The 19,855-nt window shown below is 35.4% G+C and overlaps 1 pseudogene; it reads left to right on the forward strand.

The window, feature by feature from the left end:
• Positions 1-19,855, forward strand: part of LOC124377346 — a 93,261-nt pseudogene that overhangs the window by 5,732 nt on the left and 67,674 nt on the right.

A 19,855-nucleotide genomic window follows, 5' to 3' on the forward strand; every position in this document is an offset into this window, starting at 1 on the left:
CGTATTACTGTGACCAGTGTGGGAAAAGTTTTACTCAACAGCATAGTCTCAAGGCACACCAGCGAATCCACACAGGAGAGAAGCCGTATTACTGTGAACAGTGTGAGAAGAGTTTTAAACGAGAGTAATTTTCAGAAACACCAGCGAATCCACACAGGAGAGAAGCCGTATTACTGTGAACAGTGTGAAAAGAGTTTTACTCGTCAGAGTAGTCTCAAAGAACACCAGTGTATCCACACAGGAGAGAAGCCGTATTACTGTGACCAGTGTGGGAAGAGTTTTACTCGTCAGAGTAGTCTCAAAGAACACCAGTGTATCCACACAGGAGAGAAGCCGTATCACTGTGAACAGTGTGAAAAGAGTTTTACTCGTCAGAGTAGTCTCAAAGAACACCAGTGTATCCACACAGGAGAGAAGCCGTATCACTGTGAACAGTGTGAGAAGAGTTTTAATCGCCAGAGTCATCTCAAAATACACCAGCGAATCCACACAGGAGAGAAGCCGTATTACTGTGACCAGTGTGGGAAAAGTTTTACTCAACAGCATAGTCTCAAGGCACACCAGCGAATCCACACAGGAGAGAAGCCGTATTACTGTGAACAGTGTGGAAAGAGTTTTACTCAACAGCATAGTCTCAAGGCACACCAGCGAATCCACACAGGAGAGAAGCCGTATCACTGTGAACAGTGTGAAAAGAGTTTTACTCGTCAGAGTAGTCTCAAAGAACACCAGCGAATCCACACAGGAGAGAAGCCGTCTCACTGCTGACATTGTGGGGAAAGTTTTCGTTATTCAAGTAGCCTCCTCAAACACCAGCAGAATCATACAGGACAGAAGCTGTGATTCTGTGGAAAATGTGGGCGGAGCTATGCTCATTGACGATCATTACAAAAGCACAAGTGCCCTAACATCAGCTCCTGTTAAATTTTTTAAACTAAGAATAATGTTTTTGTAATTTAGTTTTTACTTTTCAGTAATCACACCAGGGCGCAGACACAGAAAAAGCCATCAGAATATTGTTTACATCTAATTTAGAGGGAGAATTCTAGTCCAACTACACCTAACTAAATTCTATGGCAAGAAGTTCGGGGCATTACACACACGTGCTTTCTGAACATCATCTGATAGATCAGTTAGCTTAATAAGGATAACAATGTTATCTACACTATTATACACACAAACTAGATATATACTGTACATACACACACATTGTGCCAAATGAGTGTTGAATATTTAATTCCTCCAGCAGGTAACAGGGTGTTGGATAGAATGTTTTCTGAAAAAAGGTGTCCCGCTAGTAAACGACATCCATACTGGGATAAGGATATATGTCAGATCATGGACTGTATTTGTTATGTCCCAATGTACAAAATACAACCTGAGACATGTAAGAAAAACCTTTGTGTAATTCATCGCAGCCTCCTACTTGCCGTCAATGTCTTACCTTTCGAGGGTCTCTGTGAACATGATCCAGAAACACCACCATCCTCTCTTGAGTCAAAGCTCATTTTGAAATGTACTGAGGCAAAGTAGAAAACTGTTTTGTGGCCAGAAGAATAAAAATGTAAATAAATTTTTTTGAAAACCATGGACCACTTGGAATAGCGCCTGTGGAATGGGCAGCTTGTACATCTGGAAAGGCTCCATCAATGCCATTCAGCAGTATATACAAGTTTTAGAGCAACAAATGCTTCCATCCAGAAGATTTCTTATCCAGGGAAGGTCTTGTATATTTGAGTAAGACAATACTAACTGCATACTGTACTATTACAATAATGTGACTCTGTAGTAGTCTGCATGTGTGGGTGCTGAACTGGTCTGCCTGCAGTCTAGACCTTTCATCATGTCAAAACATTTGGTGGCTCATGAAATCAAAAATACAACAAAGGAAACCAAGAACTTCTGAGCAGCTAGAACCCTGTATCAGACACACATGGGCCAACATTCCTCTCCCAAAACCTCAGCAACTGGTCTTCTCAGTTACCAGCTTTTATGGACAGAAGACATGATGCTACACATGGCCCTGTCCCAACTTTTTTGATATGTGTTGCGATTAAAATTCAAAATGACAATTTTATTCCCCCTGCAATGAGATATATTGTCAGTTTAAACATCAAACGTTTTATTGTGAATAAAATATGCATTTATGTGGTTTGCTAATCATTGCACTGTTTTTATTTATTTATAAAGTGTCCCAACAGTTTTGGAATTGGGGTTGTATGATTTAGAAATGGTATAGTTTTATTGTATGTTAGTCTCTCTATTTTTTTCCCTAGAACAAATAAATCTGTAGAGAGATATTCTAATCCAACTGATTTACCTTGTATTTTAATCCAATTTATTTAGAGCATGTTTCATTCAACATATTTAGCATATATCTAGTGCAGAAATTATTAGATACCATAAACTTTACATAAATAGATTAATCAAACCTATTTAGCCCGTATTTTAATCAAACATTTTTAATCTATTTACTCTAAGTAGAAAGGAAACTGTTAGTCTGATTCAAATAAATACAAATAATAGGGTTTTTCTGATGCTGTAAATGTGCAGATGAAAATAAAAACAATCACATATGAGGCAGACTAATTACATTAATCAAGGGAATAGGGTGAAGGACAGCGGTCAAGGTCAGATTCAGGAGAAAGTATGGGAGGATAATACACAGGAGGGGGGGGATGTAGAGTAGTCAATGGGAGACCAGTAAGAATGATATGGAGAAGAGATAGGAGGAGTTGATGCAGGTGTGCGAAGACCTTCAGAATCTTTGTTATCAGTTTGTGTCTCCTGATGTAAAAGAACAGGAAGGTCAGGCAAAGTCTGTGTGCCCATCTCACACGTAACAGCTAGTTGCATGAAGATGCGAGGAGGCAGGAAGGGGTCGTCTGGAACAGATGGGGTCGTCAGGTGCTCATTAATTTGTCTACACTTGCTCCCAATCAAATCTCGCATTGATTATAAAATACTACTACTGACGTATTAAGCACCTAACGGTCTCACACCACAGTATCTGAGTGAACTTCTGTACCAGTATGATCCTCCACGCCTACTTAGATCAAAAGGTTGCAGGCTATCTGTTGGTTCCTCAAATAATGAAGACTACAGCAGGGGGCAGATCTTTCTCTTATAAAGCCCCACAGTTATGGAACAGCCTTCCAACCAGTGTTCGGGACTCAGACACAGTCTCAGTGTTCAAGTCGAGGTTGAAAACCTATTTATTTAGTCAAGCCTTTGATCAGTAGAATTCTTTCTTAGGTAAAGGAGCAGATCTGGAGGGAACATGAATAAAGATTGTTTGGTGAACTGTGATATTTGTATGCTGTGGTCCCCTCACATTCACACGTTCACTCAGGTTTGTTGATGGTGGTGTGGTGGGTCGTCTCTTATCCCAGAGATCCTCATGTCTGTGTTACCTTCTGGTTCTCCCTTGTAGTTAGGCTGCCATAGTGAGTCTTGCTGGAGTCCAAAATGCACAGTGACATTAACTTTCATACACCAATAGGGACACTTAATAATCCATATCCTTCTCTTCCCGTCACTCTCTCTCTCTCTCTCTCTCTCTCTCTCTCGTTCGAGTTAAACATGCTCCTGAGGCTCCAGTGACCATTGTTCCTGCCCCTCTCCCCTTCGTGATCTTCCCACTTCATCCAGGCCTGCCTCTGGATAGAGTTCTCTTAATTTGGAGGCCACTCTGTGCAGCTTGGGACGATTTCTCATCAGCGCCTTGGGTGGTTCCATGAAATTCCAAAGTAAAAATGGGTGCTTTGAGGATGGATTGGACTGTAGTTAATGTCAACAGTCTCCTACACTGACTCAGGACTACTTTTTGCTTTTGATCATCTGCTATCATCTGTATATCTGCTATAAATAGACATTTGGTGCAACCCAGATGAGGATGGGTTCCCTCTTGAGTCTGGTTCCTCTCAAGGGTTCTCCTTATGCCATCTCGGGAAATTTTTCCTCATCAGGGACAAACTTACTTATAAAGAACATATTCCCTTTTAATCACCACATTATCTGTGTAAAGCTGCTTTGAGACAATGTTCATTGTTAAAAGCGCAATACAAACATAAATTAATTGAATTGAATTGAAGATTGTTTATTTTACGTGTTAATATTTGGATGACTATTTCAATCAAATATGGATATTAATAATTAATCAGTCAGACAAAAGTAATGTAAATAAATATAGAGTCAGTGTAATTAGGGCGATACTTTCAAGTATATAAATGAGGGTGAAAATGAACATATTCAAGTAACTTTACTGGCATTAGCAAAGTGGAATTTTCAGGCAGCAGTGGGCAGCAAATGGAACTGTTAGAATCACTACAAAATATTTTACACAACAATCACTACAGTGAATATGGAGAACATTAAAGGCATTGTGTGTGAAATAAAGGGATAAAACGGATTTTGATCATCTGTATTTGTGTTTTATCAGATCTGGTGACACTGCAGTAAGTCTGATGATACTAAGCCTTTTCACCTTTATGTAAAGAATGTGGTGGTACGGCTGTGGGGATTCTGGCCCAGGAACACGGTGACGGATACCTTCCAGTTGTGTATCTTTCTGAATCTCTACACAACATAACACAAGGGTTTCCCTCGTGCTTGCGTGCGGTAGCTGATGGTTTGCTGAGCTGCGGCTCTGACGGTCCGGGACGCTGAGAAAACGGTGCTGTCACATCCTCTGATACTGAACACCTCACATCAGCTAACAGCTATTTTACACAACCTCAACACACAACATATGACAGCACAACGTAGATCTGGTTATGAAACCACACTCTTGAAGACAGAAAACTTCACCATTAAGCCTCTTCTCAGCCGCATTCAGCTATAGTAGTGCTGCCTGATCTGCTAGACTTTATAGATTTAGATGGTTATGACGAGGCACATGATTGCCTTAAACACATTGAACAAGAGACCTCTTGTAAGTCTGATCTTTTAGATGCGGCCCTGGAAGAGGGGATTGCCTGTATGTCGATGTTCATGTTCAAAACCTTCTGATGATGTGTATTTATGTGGATATGCGGTTGAACGATTACCTGATGAAATAGTTGAAGCTAAATCATTACCATACACATCTGCACACAGCTGCAGAGTTGGTGGCACTTACAAGAGCATGTCAGCTGTCTGAAGGTAAAGTAGTGACTATATACACTGATTCTAAGTCTGCTTATGGTGTTCTGCATGATTTTGCTGAAACATTGAAGCAAAGAGACTTTAAAACAGCTGATGGAAATCCCATAGCACATTTTAATCTCATAGGAGACCTTTTAAATGCTGTTCAACTCCCTGCCAAAGTGGCCATTGTGAAGATTAAATAACATGCCGGAGGTGATTCAGAGGAAATTCAGGGAAACACGTTAGCGGATAAAGTAGCTAAGGAAGCAGCAAAACAACCAGTAGATTTGGACACAATACATACATTTTTTAATTCTTTAAGCAGCATGGACATGGAGAAATATGGATGCAACATAGAGCATGAAGACAAAAAATTCTTGTAAATATTTTAGAGTAATAATGATGGTTTAAATGACGTAAATCATCAGGACACCAAACGGAACCTTTGCTATGTTTCCACACGGACAGTTAATGAGGTGATACCGGAGAAACTGCACCTCTTCAAGTCAAGAAGCTTTTATCATAATCAGACTGATTTATGGTCTGTAATGGTTTAATGGGATTTATGGTATAAATCATAGCGATTACAGAATCAGAGAATATTTGTATTCGATGTGAATGTGGTTTCTGTAAAAGACCTGTCAAGTTTTCTACACATATATTTATTATGTCTGTGAGGTAAATATTCATTGATATTCAGGTTGTTTTATTGATGTGTTTGTGAAGAGAGATGACATGGCAGAGCGCACCCCCTGTCGGTTTACTTTATTTTACAAAAACACAGCGTTTTGTTATTATAATTGAATACAAATACAATGAGACATTTTACAGATTTGAATGATGAATTGTTTTTATCTGTACGATCAATAAAGACAGTCATTTAAGTTTGTTTCTCCATTATGAGGGAAAAACCCACAAAACGCCACCCAGAGGGTTAATTGTGTGAATCCTGGTGGATTTTGGTGTTTGATTTGAGACTTGGTGCAGAAATAAAACAAATGTTACAATTGTAAACAATTGAACAATTCTAAAAAATGTCATCTTCACTGCTCAACAGTTGAAGGAGTTTTTGTCCTGTCTATACCATGCTACCAGAACACCTTTTCCACAAAATAACTAAGGCATTTAAAAAAAATTTTGCAGAAAACACAATGATCAAAATTAGAGAACACTTTCAGATACCTCCCAGTTATTGGTGTTAATCTGGTACCTGGTGCTAATTTCCTTGATTATCTGTCAACCCCTATTTAACTGGCAGCCTAACTTCCAGTTTCACTGACTCTGCAAGATGGTGAGCCGTTCTAAAGTGACTGAAAGCCTCTGGCAGCAGGTTGTCCAGATGAAGGCCAAAGGGATGACCCTATCAGCCATAGCAAGACAAGTTGGTCATTCCAAATCTGTGATTTCAAGAATATTGAATCTTTACAACATCACAAACTCATTTAAGTCCACCAAGAAGGCTGGTCGTCCATGGAAGACAAATACAAGAGAGGACAGGATCCTGCGGAGGATCTCAATGGGCAATCGTTTCCACACTGCAGCTGGAATTGTTTACCAGTTCAGCGCTGAACAGGGTTAGGATCTGTCTCATTATACAGTGTCTGATGCTGATTTTTGGTTTCTCATGATTCTCATTCTGATTATTTATTATATATCCTTGCCACAGTTGCTTATCAGGGACAAACATACTTACAAAGAACATATTCACATTTAATCACCACATTATCTGTGTAAAGCTGCTTTGAGACAATGTTCATTGTTAAAAGCGCTATACAAATAAAAATGAATTGAATTGAATTGTTTGGTTTATCCTGAAGTGTACCATAGTACAAATTTACATGTCTTTAATACATACAATATACACAATATACAATACAACATACAAAACAATAAATAGATTAGATTAGATTAGATTCAACTTTATTGCCATTACACATGTATAAGTACAAGGCAATGAAATACAGTTTGGGTCTAAACAGAGTGCAATAGCAGCAAGTGCAGGATATATAGTGTTTACAAGATTCACATAAATTGAATAAAATTGTATTATAGGACTATAAACAGTAATTTACAGATGTGTATGTACTATGAATATAATATACAGATGAATATATATATATATATATATATATATATATATATATATATATATATATATATATATATATATATATATATATATAGATAGATAGATAGATAGATAGATAGATAGATAGATAGATAGATAGATAGATAGATAGATAGATGATTATATTAATTATATCATACTCTTGTATAGTTCAAGTGTAATCTTAATCACAATTAAGTTTAATAAAAAACTGAACATCGGCGATTTTTGTAGTAGTAAAATGCTACCGTCTGGTGGTGATATGAGGCATTGCAACATGTCACCGGGCGGTACTTTTGGTATTTTTGCTCTGTTTCCACACGGACAGTTTTTATTGTTGGATCTGCGCTTCATGGCTGATTTTAGTAAAACCAAATATTTAGTGTTTATTGTTTTGTGGATTTAATTTTTAAATATCCGACTGAAGAAAGGACGTCGTGAATAAATTTTGTTTTGCTTTAAGAGTTTTATTTTTGCTCTTTTTATATTTTTTTAATAAAAATGGACAAGTTCTGAGTGAATCATGGATAATGAAGCCAATAATAAAAATAAAAATGAATAAAATCGTTGTTTATATTATATATTATGTATTTTATTATATATTTATAATTTGAATAATAGTTATCAAATACCAATTGAATTTAATTCTATAAATTTAAAATACCATTGTTTTATTTAACTTATATATATATATATATATATATATATATATATATATATATATATATATATATATATATATATATATATATTTGTTTGTTTGTTTGACAAATCGAAATGAAATACCATAGAAAAATCCACATTACATAATTGTTGTTACTGATGGACCAAGTCTCAAATCAGCACTAATATCTGGCATGAAGCGCAGGTCCGACAAGTAAAAACCGCCCGTAGAGAAACAGAGGAAAAATACCGCCCGGTGACAAGTCGCAATGCCTCATATTACCACTAGATGGTAGCATTTTACTACTACAAAATCGCCGCTTATTTAATCTCAATTTGTATTAAAATGACAAACTATACAAGAGTTTGTTATAATAAATATATTCATCTATCTATCTATCTATCTATCTATCTATCTATCTATCTATCTATCTATCTATCTATCTATCTATCTATCTATATGTTGTATTGTATTTTGAATCCTCAGAGATATAAACAGATATACAAATAAAGATAAAGATATAAAACAGATATATAAATAAAGATAAATATATACAGAGATATTAATCAGATAACATGTAAACATATAAACATATAAAACAGATCTTTTGCTCCTCATGGATCATTATTTAAATTCATATTTATTAAATTACATGATACTGTTAGTTTGTTTATTTGTCATTTTCCATAATTTGATATTTATTTGCTTATTTGACAAATCGAAATAAATATTTTCAATTTCTTCACCCAGGTGTCCTTCCACTGTGCTCATCAGGGGCTGAGCTCTACATTCATCCAGATTTCAGCATTGCTCTTCACCCCTTCACCACCATTAGTGTCGACTCCATGGAGGGATCTTCCTTTTCATATCATGCATTTCTCTTCAACTTTACAAATAATCACATCTCCATGTGCTAGAATCGCCAAAGACTATATAGTTTCAACTTATGCACATTGTCACATTTCTTTGATCACTCTTAAAGCCTGTATTCAATCAATAAAGCAATAAATAAGCATTTGGTGTATTTTTTTTGTATTGTGTATTTTTGAGAAAGACCACAAATAAACTATGATGAACACTTACAAATGATAAACTTCTGCAAGTGAGGAAGGAATTATAACAATCTAACATGTTCATTCATAACAAAATATTACTGATCAGGTTGAGAACAAAAGAAGACAAAAGAAACAACTACATTGAGCAAATTCATGTGAGAAATTTGTTTAACTTTACATCACATTACAAAAAAAGATTGCAGAACTTCTACCCAAGATCAACTGATCTCCTGACCATTTTTATCACCACAATCATCTTAATAATATGTTTGGGCTGTAGGAGATTTGTTGATATATTTAGTCAGGATATGTTTTATAACCCCATTCCCACTCTGGATACCAGAACAACTACAAATATGGTGGCTAATTGTGTAAGTTCTATTGCGCGTCTCTAGTGGGAATTGTAGTTTATAAATAAGGACCCTGCCTTGGTTGTTCTACAATAACAGTAAAATATCCCAGATGAAGTGACAGCCTCATGATTTTGTTTATATTGATCATCTACATGCAGTATAATGTATGTTTTAGCTGTAGGAGATTGTTGATATATTCAGTAAAGATATGATTTCATAACCCTAAACCTAACCAAACTTTGGAAACTGGAAGAACTTCAAATATGGATGCTGATTTGTACACTTAGTAACAAGTTCAAAGGCATGATTTTACTAGGAATTGTAGTTTTTAAATAGATTGGTATATTCCCCATAATTGGAAGTTGGCAGTATTAAACTGCAGGTACTCCTGGGGGTTTTGAGGGGTGGGAAAGACATTGGTGTAATCTGATTTTAACAGTATAATTGTTAAATGGGAGAAATTGCTTTTGGGATATTTTTGACAGTGCCCCCAGTTGGTGCCCAATAGTGACTATTCTCACATGATAGCTGGGGTTCAGAGCTCTCTATAACAGTTGGTCGATGTCTGTAGACCTTCTTGCTGCTGGCTTATAAACCTTCAAACATTGTCTGAGGTTGAGGTTCAAAGGTCAGTATTTAGAAAGCAGGAGTCATGTTGAATCTTCATACTGTCTCATGTTACTCACCAGGTCGAGACCTTTCCAATGATTTATTTGGTTTAACTCTACAACAAAGTTTTTATTTTCTCATTTCATCTACACAAGTCGTCCCAGGCCTGGTTTCAAAGAGCACTTCGAAGGGCTAGTATATTAAATTAATCCTTATGTTTGTTTATTTGTTTGTTTCTCCTTCTTATGTGGAAATAGTGACCAAAATGAAACACCTTCTATAGCAGAATCTGTTTCATTAGCCAATGTATTTCGTTTAGGCCTAAGATTTTGCTCAAGTTTATTGAGAGGATAAACTCATTGAGATTGCTAAAGGTTTGTGGACACCTGGCCAGAAGATTAATATGTGATTTTTGAACATCCCATTCCACATTTAGTCTTCATTATGCTCTTATAATAACCTTCCCTCTCTGGGAAGATGTTCCACTAGATTATGGATTGTGTTTGTGGAGATTTGTGCTCATTCAGACAGAAGGGTCTTAGTAAAGTCAGGTACTGATGTAGGTGAGGTGAAGAGGACTTGGGTTTAATAGGGTAGAGGTAAGAGCTCTATTGCAGAAGATCTTCCATTTAAACCAATGCAAAGCATATCTTAATGGAGTTTGCTTTGTTCACAGGGGTATTGTCATGCTGGAACATGTTTGGGTCTCCTGGTTCAAGTGCAGAGAAAATTGCATGCTACTGCATTCAAACACATCATATATAATTTTGTGTCTTTAGATTTGTGATAAAAGTTTAGGAAAGAACCAACTATGGCTGTGAAAGTCAGGTGTCCTAATACTTTTGTCCTTATAGTGTATCTCTTTCCTTTTTACCTTCAGCTATTATCGTGTATAAACCATAAATCTATCACCTTTTTTAAATAACAATGTATGGAAACGTAAAAACATAAAATTGTCATCTTTGGAAATACGTAATTTTCTGCCATTCACAACAATAGCAGTGAAAATACACCACATTACAGTTGTACACCACATTACAGCTGTATTTAATAACACTGGACCATGTGATTAAGTTCACTTGAAAAGCACCAACAGAACAGGGAATCAAGTTATTTGTTAACTGTAATAACATACAACATAAAGTCAAATCAGTCAAAAACATGTGTACACCTTTTTGTTTTCTTTTTCACTGATAAGGAGTAAACCCTGTGGGTTTAATTGCAATAAAATGCATCAATTACAACATTTAGACTAAATGTGATCATTAGTTATGAGTCTCGTAGCTCACCTGGACACTGGTTTGAGCGCAATGAGAAAAATAGCAACGGAGGCTGAGGATCATGGGTAATGCTGACATCCACTATCCAAAACTCTTTCTTTCTTTCTTTCTTTCTTTCTTTCTTTCTTTCTTTCTTTCTTTCTTTCTTTCTCATGTATTATTTATTTATTTATTTATTTATTTATTTATTTATTTATTTATTTATTTATTTATTAATATTTATCTAGCACTCACATGGGATGTATACAACACCTGAACTTGAACTGACAACACAATACAGTATAAACACAACCAGAATACAAGTTAAGCCTTGCAGTAAAACAATTTTTTATTATTCTTAGTACAGATGTTTTAGCAGCTGTCTTATGAAGTGCTGAGTGAAGAGAATCATATAATAGTTTTAGATCAATAAAAAACTTTACATTTATGAAATACCATCCAACTCCTTTGACCCTGATTCCAAATCAAAAACAATCCAAAACATTTCTTTCAAAAAATCCTTTGCATAATCACATTCCAAACAAATAAATGTGATATTGTTTGTTAGAATTAGTAAAAAGTAAAGACTAAGGTTTATGGTAGGTACTGTAGGATTTACTGCTAGATTTCACACATCAAACTACAGAAGTGCATCGCATTCACAAAAACAAACAAACAAAAAAACAAGCGCATTGAAGTCACAAAGAAAAAAGAGCATTTTAGCGCATAACACTGGATCTAACATTACTGCCTTTATTTTACTGGAACTGCCCTATTGCATAACAATGGAGATGTAGCAGTTATCATATGGTTAAATGAGTATTTTACATTATACAACATGGTGTGAACTGGAAATCAGTTCAAGGAGGGAAAATATTGCCAGTTAAAATGGAAAAGTTAATTTTTGACCCTGGTTGAGGACCACTCTCTCTCTCTCTCTCTCTCTCTCTCTCTCTCTCTCTCTGTGACTGAAACTCTACAGGAAAATCGAAAAATGTCTACATGACTTGTAGGGGGAAATTTTCCAGAGTGACACTAATGAGGTAAGTCCTAAATAAGAAAATAAATCAGACAAGTAAAAGTGAGGCTGTATTTCAGAAATTGTGGCTGTATTGTAAATTGTTATAGTGAATTGTAGATGTGATCAAATTCATAAAGCCCAATGAAATTGAAGGATTTCTCATCTTTTAAAAAACAACTCAACTTTATCCACCTTAAAATAGACTGTTTTGTTTCTCCCTCTTTTGTACATTTCCTTTTGCCCTGTCTTAGCACTCTCCCCAGGGGACTGAAGAATCCACCCCCACAGAAACAGGCCTCCAGCTAGACATTTTGGACTAAATGGTAATAATCCTTTGATATAGACTTTTTTCCCTTTTACATACTTGAAAAATGTTGTCCCCTCTGTTAGGTCAATTACAACCAGAGACCACAAGAGAGACACCATTGACAGAAAAACAGGTAAAAATGTCTTACATTTTGTTTAAATGTCTTTCATCTGTCAATAAGAAATTTGGATTATGGGATTACCAAAAGCTATTCTTGTAAATTTTATAAACTGATGTACTGCTTTCTTTTAGGATATGTCACACCCCTCTGAAAGGAAAACACAGTCACAATCATCAAACACTAATGTGAGTTTCCCTCCCTAGAAAAGAACTATCTTTTAATACGTGAATCTTTATTTCTTAAATAACATTCTCTTCATATTCACATTTATCAGTTCATTTTGTCCCCTAATCCAGGTCAATCTACCACTGAGGACTGAGGAGTCTATATTCAAAGAAATACAGGTAAACATCACCTATTTCTATTTTAGCTATATTTCTACACTTTTATATTGCTATATTTTCTATTGATAGTTAAACTTGTATATCTTAGCTGCAGGTAAATAAGGAAATTTGTATGTCATTTTGGTTCACATTTTGTTACATACATTGTCTCTAAATGTGTAGATAAACTGAACGTAAGATCTGATGCGTAATTCAGGACATAGCGGAATGCAATGTTGTTGAGTTTCAAAATAAATAGATCAACATTAAAGCTTAACACATATCTTTTAGTAAATACTTTAAATATAAATGCAAAATTCTTGGACAAACGGGACCTTAATGGCAGGATCCAGTAGATCATTCAATAAAAACACAAAGGTCTATGCATTATGTGCTGTATGTGATGCTGTTGCACGACCTTTGCTGTGAAATTTCAAACAGTTTAATGGAGAGTATGGGTGTGGACACTGTCTCCATCCAGCTGTTCAAGAGAGAAAAGGCACTGGGACTGTGTGAGTGTATCCTTGTTTGGATGAGATGCCAGACCTTAGAGATCACAACACAATTGTGCAAATAGGTGAGATTGGCAAAAATAATGAACAAAGCATTTTGGGCATAAAAGGGGCATCTCTAATTGTGGACTTGCCCAATAATAACCTGATCAATAGTGTGGTCCCTGATTACATGCATTGTATGTTGTTGGGGGTCTGCCGACAGAATAGGTGGTTATAGAATAGAATAGAAATGGTTTGATTCCAAAAGATACAGTCAACCATGGTATACTGGTTTGAACACTTCAAGAGTAGATGGAAATGTTTTAGCAATCTTTTCCTGAATCCCATGGTCTATGGTTGAGCATAGGTTTTGGAAAGCTCACGAATGGCAGAAATGGCTTTAATATTACAATTTGCCAGCCCTGAAGGGGAAACTTACAAACAAGTATCTTTTCCACTGGGCTTTACATGCACATTTTGCTATTTTCAGACTTTTGTCAAGAAGATATTGACCATGCTCATGAGGCTCTTGAGCTTTATGTTTAATCAATTCAGTCTTTGTATGGTGAAGATCAGATGACCTACAATGTTCATTTACTCCTGCATTTGACTAAGAGTGTTGAGAATGTGGGTCCTCTCTGGGCCCGGTCTGATTTCATGTTTGAGAATTATAATGGCTACTTGCTCAAGCAAATAAAGAGCAGTAATGCAGTACCTCAGCAGATTTGCAAAAGGGTAGGATGGTCTCCCGCATTGCCACGCATAGCTAAGGCCTGCTCATCTCCTATTGTCTCACCTGAAATAAAATAATTCTACAAAGAAATGACCTCCAGTAAACTACTACTATACTATAGCTACTATAACAGAAAAGTTGTCAATGGAGAAGTCGTTCACAGTCAAACATCTACAAAGACAAAGAAAAGGAACAACTCTGTTGTGATATTGAAAGATGGCAGTATTTTTAAGTTTTCATACTTTCTCTGTGTCAGTGATGACCAACATCGTCTACATGCAGTCAGAAAAATGTGGAAATTGTACAGTGCAGAAGCTGGTTTGAGGATCTACTGTCAAAATATCATTGACCTTCATGAAGACTGTTTATTTTCCTACAGGATTTGAAAGAGCAGTTGACAGCAATGACATTATGAGACCATGTGATTAAATTAATTGTGAACAGTCTGGTCCTGTTGTTAAACAAATCAGAACATATTATTGTAAATAATCAAAGTTAAATATAAAATAGTTCTAGAACAGTGACCTAAAATGTTATCAATTAAGGGGTTAAAAATTGGCTATATATGTGTATATGTGAATATATGTGACAGAAAGTCATGTTTGTAAATGACACATGGACTCTGTTGGTGATGATATGTGTAAGAATCACTTTGAGATCTTGTAAAGTTTTATGTTTGAAGGTTTAAAATAGAACTATTGTATATATTAAATGTAGAACTGTGATAAAGTTGTGATAAAGAAATTGTCCCAAAGGAAGATGAAATCTGGTGATGTCATATTTGAAATAAAAACTTTATTGGTATGTGAAATATGCAACTAAACCTTGTAGACACACTAATAAATAATTTAGTAATTAAAATGTGTGCTTGTGTGTGTAGTTTAGATGTTGTATTGTATCTAAATGTGAAAATCAGTATTCAGTATGACTATTATTGACTATAGGCATAAAGACCACACGTAGGTGAAGATCACAGCAAAGTCATGAGTGAAGTACAGATTTCATATTCAATTATCTTTCCCTGTATTTTTACATCATGAACATCTATAAGACTTTAGTCATATGTAGGACTTATAGAACATATATGATCAAAAATACATTCATATTATGCATTTTATATATGTGTTTTTTTGCAGCATAAATGTCCCTCACAATATTCTGTTGGAACATATAAGATTTACAGCTGTTTTTAACAGGGCTGGTTTTATTTTGATGGGAGCAACATCCCCTGCATTGATTCTAGGAGGAGCATCTTCCATTTCCAGCTGTGTGTTTCTGACCATCCTGAGAGAGAGAGAGAGAGAGAGAGAGAGAGAGAGAGAGAGAGAGAGAGAGAGAGAGAGAGAACAGACAGATACTGAGAACATTTTACGATGAAAACCACTGGATTGTTGGATTTCGGTACTGTTTGTTGACCACACCAATTCTGTATGTAAACTAGCTAATCAGCACACGGTTTGCTTAATCTTCTAGCCAATCATCTATAATAAGGGGCGGGACTTGTACTGAGTACGTGGCTCAAATCTTACAATAAAATGTAGGTTTTTATCACATTTTCTACTTTCATTCATCTGATTATCTCCCCAGTGTCCAACTGCTCCATGACTTTGTGTATCAGTCACCTCACAACTATAGGAAAGATTTACCCTAATCTCCTTTCTTTCTTAATTCAATCTCTCAGTTAGTTTCTACTCACTCAGGGTGAAACCTGGGGCTGTTTAGATGAACACAACGTTGATTTCCTGGCAGGAATTGAGGAAAGACACACTGTTACTCAGACCACATCTCTGTTATGCTAATTCCAGCATACAGACCCGCTCATCAGACGCGCTAAACCCTAAACGCTTCTGAAACAGGTGAAAACCTGGCCAGCAGGAGGCGCCTCTGCTCTTCAGGACTGTTTTGTGTGCACTGACTGGGACAAGTGCGTTAATCACGTGATCATCTCCAAGACCATCACTACACACTCCAACCAGAAGCAGTGGATGAGCGCAAAAGTGTGTACCCACGGAGTAGAGTAAACCCATGGAGGTCTACTGGATCAGACAAGGTTCCTGGCATAGTGCTCAGGGAATGTGTAGAGCAGATAGCGGATGTCTTCAACGACATCTTCAACATCTTCCTGAACTGCAACTTTGTTCCTACGCGCCTCAAGACGACGACCATCTTCCCTGAGCTAAAGTCTACAGTCTCCTGCCTCAATGACTACCGTCTCATCGCGCTCACACCCATCGTAATTAAGTGCTTCAAGAGGCTCGTCATGAGGAACATCAAGACCCAGCTTCCACCCTCAGTGGACTGCATGCAGTTTGTGTCCTCTAAAACCTTCAATGCAACATATTTATTCTCGACGTGTATAAATGTACTGCAGTACCACATGAATGAGTGTTTGCACAGCATACATGCACACACACACAAACACACACACTTTTCAGGATAAACCAAATAATCACACACTTTTAATTACTTAAAAAAAATATCCATCGGTTTGAATGTTGCATTATATATAAGTTCTCAGAGATATAAAGCACATCTGTATAGATAGATAGATAGATAGATAGATAGATAGATAGATAGATAGATAGATAGATAGATAGATAGATAATTATAGTAAATATAACAGACTCTTGTTCAGTTTAAGTGTAATTTTAATCAGTTAAATAAAAAAAATAAACATCGGCGATTTTTTTGTAGTTGTAAAATGCTACCGCCTGGTGGTGATATGAGGCATTGCAACTTGTCGCAAGCGGTACTTTCGATATGTTTGCTGTTTCCACACGGACGGTTTTTACTTGTCGGACCTGCGCTTCATGCCAAATTTTAGTGCTGATTTGAGACGTGGCACATCAGTAAAAACAAATATTTAATGTTTATTTTTCTGTGGATTTATTTATTAAATATCCGACTAAAGCAAGAACGTCTTGAATAAATTTGTGTTGCATTTAAAGTTTTATTTTCACTCTTTTTATATATATAAATGTTTAAAAAATTGGACGAGTTCTCAGTGAATCATGAATAATTAAGCAAACAATAACATGAATGAAATCGTTGTGACTATTATATATATATTTTTTATTCTATTATATATTTTTTTATTTTATAATAGTTATCCTATTTTTTATATATGTAGAATATTGTTAGATACAATATACATTGCTATATTTATTATTATTATTATTATTATTATTATTATTATTATTATTATTAGAAAGATGATTATATTGATAATAACAGACTCTTGTACAATTTAAGTGTAATTTTAATGAAATTTGAGGTAAAATAAAAAAAAATCAGAACTTCGGCGATTTTTGTAGTAGTAAAATGCTACCATCTAGTGGCGATATGAGACATTGCAACCTGTCGTCGAGCGGTACTTTTGGTATTTTTGCTCTGTTTTCACACGGACGGTTTTTAGTTGTCGGAACTGTGCTTCATGCCAGATTTTAATTAGTAAAAAGAAATGTTTAATATTTATTTCTCGGTGGATTTATTTTTTTAATATCCGACTAAATGAAGGATGTTGTGAATACGTTTTTAAATAAAGTTTACATTTTTGTCCTTTTTTATATTTATATTTAATAACAATGGACGAGTTCTGAGTGAATCATGAATAATTAAATAAATAATTAAATAAATGATAATAAAAATCGTTGTTACTTTTATATATTCTTTATTATATTATATATTTAAAATGTTATAATAGCTATCCTATTTTTTATATATGTAGAATAATATTAGATACAAGATACATTGCTAGATGTATTTGTATTATTATTATTATTATTATTATTATTATTATTATTATCATCATCATTATTATTAATAATAAGATGATTATATTGATAATAACAGACTCTTGTACAGTTTAAGTGTAATTTTAATGAAATTTGAGGTAACAAAAAAAATCAGAACATCGGCGATTTTTGTAGTAGTAAAATGCTACCATCTAGTGGTGATATGAGACATTGCAACTTGTCGTCGAGCGGCACTTTTGGTATGTTTGCTCTGTTTCTACACTGCGCTTCATGGCAGATTTTATTAGTATAAACAAATGTTTAATGTTTATTTTTTAGTGGATTTATTTTTTAAATATCCGACTAAAGAAAGGACGTAGTGAATACATTTTTAAATAAAGTTTTAATTTCGCCCTTTTTATATTTAATAAAAATGTACGGGTTCTCAGTGAATCGTGAATAAAAAACTTTCTTTCTGCTTCTCCCGTTAGGGGGCGCCACAGCGGATCATCCGCATGTTTGATTTGGCACATGTTTTTACACCGGATGCCCTTCCTAACGCAACCCTCCCCATTTATCCGGGCTTGGGACCGGCACTAAGGCTTGTGCAACCCTAATGGCCTAAAGACCACCAGGGAACCTACAAGATACATTACTAGATTTATTATTATTATCATTATTATTATTATTATTATTATTATTATTATTATTATTATTATTATTATCATTATTATTATTATTATTATTAGAAAGATGATTATATTGATAACAGACTCTTGTGCAATTTAAGTGTAATTTTAATCAGTCTTTTACTTCATTATTTATTTCCCTCAAAACTTTTTACTTTTACTCATTAATTTTTTTTCCCATAAATATCTGTACTTTCTACTTTTTACAAAAACAGACTCGTTACTTTAATTTTAATCCATCTGGTGAAAAAGTGTTGAACACATGAAGAAAGGCAGGTGAAAAAAGTCATGGAAGTCGAGACACCAGCTGAAATTAATCAGTAATTAAAAAGCAGTCTTGCCCCGTGTCAGTGAAAATCAATATCAGCTGCTTCAGTCCCAACTAATGGCCTGTATAAAGATCTCATTACCAAGGTGTCACACAAGAAACATCTCATGATGGGTAAAAGTGAAGAGCTCTCTCAAGACCTTCACAACCTTATTGTTGCAAAACATACTAATGGCATTGGTTACAGAAGGATTTCTAAACTTCTGAATGTTCCAGCGAGAACTGTTAGGATCATAATTCAGAAGTAGAAAGAACATCATCTCAGCATAAAGCAGCCATGACCAGGTGCTCCTCACAAGATTTCAGACAGAGGAGCAAAAAGAATATCAGAAGAGTTGTTCAAGAGCCAAGGACCACTTGTGGAGAGCTTCAGAAAGACCTGGAATTAGCAGCTACAACTGTTTAGAAGAAAAGCGCCTGCTGCAAAGAAGGGAGACCTGACCCAGCTGAAGAACTGGTGCCCAGTGTCACTACTGTACTGTACTGTACTGTATAGGTATGTTGTTCTCTATTTCCAATATGAAGGATGTAAAAGTAGGAACTCTTAATCTAAATGCTGCTAGAGCTGGTCAGAAAAGAATGGTGTTGTTTGAGTTTCTAAAGCTGAAACGGATTGATGTCATGTTTATTCAGGAATCACACAGGGATCATAAAACTGAAGTGGATTGGATGTGCTCTACTAGTGGAGGAGTAGCAATACTCTTTTCAAAACACTTTCTACCAACCTCTTACAAAATGGAAGAAATAGTTAAAGGGCACATTTTAAAAGTACAAGCAAAATTCCAAAACACAGAAATTAATTTTTTTATGTTTACGCACCTACGAAGGGCAGAAAAAAATTCACTTTCTAAACAAAATCAGATCCACTTAAAAATAATTAATTCAGAAGGTTTTTGTTTCTAGGTGGAGATTTTAATTGCACTAAAGATGA

Source organism: Silurus meridionalis, chromosome 23, assembly GCF_014805685.1.
Source record: "Silurus meridionalis isolate SWU-2019-XX chromosome 23, ASM1480568v1, whole genome shotgun sequence".
Classification (NCBI taxonomy): Eukaryota; Metazoa; Chordata; class Actinopteri; order Siluriformes; family Siluridae; genus Silurus; species Silurus meridionalis.